This window comes from Plectropomus leopardus, unplaced genomic scaffold (genome assembly GCF_008729295.1).
Source record: "Plectropomus leopardus isolate mb unplaced genomic scaffold, YSFRI_Pleo_2.0 unplaced_scaffold14699, whole genome shotgun sequence".
Taxonomy (NCBI): Eukaryota; Metazoa; Chordata; class Actinopteri; order Perciformes; family Serranidae; genus Plectropomus; species Plectropomus leopardus.
In genome coordinates this window covers 1-4020 of record NW_024615722.1, presented here as the reverse complement: position 1 = coordinate 4020, position 4020 = coordinate 1, and the positions used below count along the sequence as shown (strand labels likewise).

The 4020-nt window shown below is 38.1% G+C and overlaps 1 long non-coding RNA gene across 1 annotated transcript; it reads left to right on the top strand.

The window, feature by feature from the left end:
* Positions 1 to 203: 203 nt before the first annotated feature.
* LOC121964225 lies at positions 204 to 3978 on the top strand. The gene is made up of 3 exons (XR_006107334.1): positions 204 to 321; positions 3016 to 3111; positions 3241 to 3978. It is a non-coding gene; the product is annotated as an uncharacterized LOC121964225 (long non-coding RNA).
* The last annotated feature ends 42 nt before the right edge of the window (positions 3979 to 4020 follow it).

Sequence of the window (4020 nt, the reverse complement as noted above, 5' to 3'; positions counted from 1 at the left end):
AATATTGCATCAAACAGATTGTGAAGACATAGCAAACATTTTTGCAATGCTATAGTTCTGTTGTATTGTCTTAATTACTGGCAATCTTATCTTTATGAACAGATATCTGCATTTATGCTTCTCGTTGCCAGTTATCAATTCCTAAACACTTTTAATTTGAAGTTCCGGCTGTGAAACCTTCCTTCGTCACTTCCTGCAAATACTTTCTCTATCGTTTCTTCTTCCATTTACAGATTATTTACAAGGAAAAAACATCGTCCGGAAAACAGTACGCGGTCTTAACAACGAAGGATGTCTGGGTGATTGTTTCGTCTTTATCCGGTACGTTTACACCTTTTTGTTTCGTCCTATTGCTTAGATAACAGCGGCGGTTGTGCTTTTCTTAATGAAGTCTATCCCTGTACCTTCTCTCCTGCCATGTTGTGTATAGCAAATAAAAGCTCATGTTTTTGTACACAAAATATACTCGATAAAAAGTACTCATCGTGAACTCGAAGTGGAATGTACTTTAGCTGTACTTGGTGTGTGCAGTACCGAAAGTTGGTGGTGTGTAACGTTTGTCCTGCGATCCCACCGGCAGCGTGTCGGCCACAGCATGGCAACAGTCCAAAAAAGCTCAACGTGATAGCTTTACAAATCCGGTTACACATGAAAAATATAGAAGATTCGGTCAGATGGATAATTAATTTTATAATTAACGAAATAGATCAAGGTAGACACACTAGGTGACCGTGTTTTTGTTATCAATGCGGTGCCCCTGTTCGTTATAATTTGCTTTTGTCGTTGTCGTGCACAGTAACTATTATTAGGAGCATTAATTCTCCTGCTGGACAGAGCTCCGAGGGCTGCTGGACGGAGACGCAGCAGATGCGGTCGATTTCATGTTATAGTCAAATCAAACGGGATCCCGAGTCTGTGCAAGGCTGCTTGACCCCCCACCCCCCGGGGTACAATCTGCTATTTAGGGCTTTACAATAGACTGTGTGGACGACATGCCTGCCCCCCCAAAGTGCGGTTATGCAATCTCGACCACCTTCCCTGGTGTCTGACTGCAGTGCAGATCCTAAGACCCGCCCCTCCATGTTAGTGTATGGTCATAGGCTTAACTAAAAAAACTCAAAGTACATCATAAATAATTGTTTTCCAAAGATGGTTTCTGTCACGGAAGGTAGTTTTGGACAATAAATGTAAAACAGGCAGAGTGAACTATGAATTGAATTGTGCTTAAATGAAAATGCCAATACACTAATATTGTACTCACACTAATAATATGGAATAGATTGCAAACAATCGCGTAATTCTTTTTTTTACTTTTAGTAGGTACTATGGCTGCCCTTGCAAAGTATGTACTGTTGCATGCAGTGTGCACACAATCAGGACATACTACTTCTTCATAATACTGCACCCTGAACTTTGACCCTCTTTCTTATATAACTGTTACCATGAAAATAAAACAAATCGCCATTCACTAAACTCAACAGCGAGCTCTTCTATTGTTACTCAACAACCTTTAACTTTTTAGTTATAACTGCATACATTGTGGATTCTAAAATTATATTTACTTTACCAGCCTACATATGCATTTCTCTATCACTGTTATTTTTATTTATTTTTGTTGGTGTTTATCTATATTTTTTTTTTGTTACTTAAACAATATATAGCCTATTGCTATTATTACCATGTGACTGGTCGGCAGTCACTAGATTGCACTGTCGTTCATGATTGTGGCTTCTGTCAGCTGTCACTCAGCTTCCAAGATGTAGATGCAGGGGATTGTGGGTAAGGAACAGAACAGCATGCTGGCTTGCATACAGCAAAATGCGGCTGAATGTAGTAGGATATCTTGGTATTTTTGGCATACTGCATTTTACATACATAGTACTGGGACATACTAAATCTTTTTCTGGCATACTCAATAGTATGAGAGTATGGGTGTTGGGATGCAGGGTGTTTGGGAGTTTTGCATTGGATTTTAGGTTATCGCCAAAAATAAGCTCTCTGACGAACACAATTCATGAGACTTACACTTTTTGTTCATCATGATAATCTTCACAGATGAACACCACTTTTGTGTTTTGAACAAGTTCGAGTGCGACTCTGTAAAGCTGTTACGGCAGATAAGTGGGTTGAATGAGTTTCTGTGTCCGGTGTGATGCCGACAAAGACTGTAGGCCCAATTAGCCACTTGTTAGCAGCCACCGTTTTTAAAGACAAGTAAAACCTTAAAAGTTCACAAATCGGGTTTAAGTAGACGTATTTCATGTTGCAAAACAAAAAGTCTGAATACCTTTTAGTCTGTTTTAACCTCAGACCTAATTTAGGGCATTTTATCGAAGACCCATTCAAAAAACCCATAGACTTTAAGATGAGGGAACTGGATATTTACCACCTTTATTTAATTAAAACAACAATGCAGGGATTATCATAGTTTTGGATATGTCAATATTTAGCAACAACATTGACTTCTATGCATTTTTATTTTTTGTATAAATTCAAATAATCAGAAAAACTTCCTTTTAGGCCCTAGGTCCCAAAATGGGACCTTCTTGAAACTGCTGTAAAACTGCATTTTTACCATTTCTTTGGTTTAATGTTCCAAACAACTTCAGACCTGATCATAAATACCAAATTAGTATTGATGTTTTTGAATTGTAATCCTTTGAATTCCACCTTGTTTACACAATACTATGATTTGGGCGAAAAACCGCATATGAAACTTAATTATTTCCCATATGATACATGCTAAGTAGATTATTTTGGAGGTGATCATATGTTTGGTCAACAATTCAGAAATTTGTGCTGGTCATAGACATCAATCAAGTTTGGGTTTTTTTCTACCAACTGTGCTTTCCTGTAGTGTGTTTATAGTTTTTGATACATAGTTTTTAGATTGTATAAGATTTTGGTTTACTAGTTTTGTTTTTCAGTGTGCTTCAGAAATAATTATGAATTGTATTGGATGGGACGAGTTAACTAACAGTCAAACTTGTTTCATTTCGGGTTGCCCTCTACCAGCATTGTCCCATCACTGACACGAGTAGGATGCAGACCTACAGTGTGGGCCAAAAATATTGGAGGAGCTCTTGGCTGTTTTAAATCATGTCTTACAAGGTATGTAACAAACTGAAATCATACTACATTTTCTGATCTGCAGTCAGAATCTTGTTTATTGCTTATTAGGTTTTCACATATAATGAATTTGATTTGGTAGTTTGTCCTTTTTTCCTCTGCTAAATACAGGAAAGGAAGACATAGATGATCAAGAAGAACCAAGAGACTGCTGTAGATGGACAACAGGGACACCTGCAGGACAAAAAAGATGGATGCAAGCAAAGTATGGCAGTGGCGCATTATGCATGTTAAGAAAAATTCAAGACATCCACAACCATTTTATCACTGCAGTAGAGTAGGATTGGATTTTAACGTGGCATCCAGCACAAGGAAAAAAATAGACATACAATTAGTGACAAACGCTGTCATACTTGAGGTCTGTGACTTTGCTAAAACAGTAAACAAGGGTAAAAGTCGCTTTCTTACAAAAATTCTTGAGAACAATTTTGATCTTGGTTTGAAAAATAAGCAACAGCGGATTGATTTTACTGCTCGAATTCATTACAAAGTCAAAGAGCTGATCAGGAAACCTCCTGTGGATAGAAATGAAGTTTTCACTCTGTTTGACACATCTAAGCCAGAATGCAACAGCAACAATGGGCTGACCAAAGCATCTACAGAGCACAAGACTGAAAGGTTCCCAATGGAGATGGATGATACTGATGATAGTGAACAAGAAGATGAATTCATGTGTTCACAAGAACCATCCAACGGAAACATAAAGACCGAACGCCTCTCAGAAGAGATGGGTGGAGCACCCCATGAAGACTATGAACATGAGGATGAATTCATATTTTCAAGCACACTGTCAATAGAGGAGCTGAAGGACGATTTTCTTATCTCTGCGTTCCCTTATTGTGAAGAAATTGGTCTAAACTTTGATGTGGGGTCAAAACAAAGACTAGATCC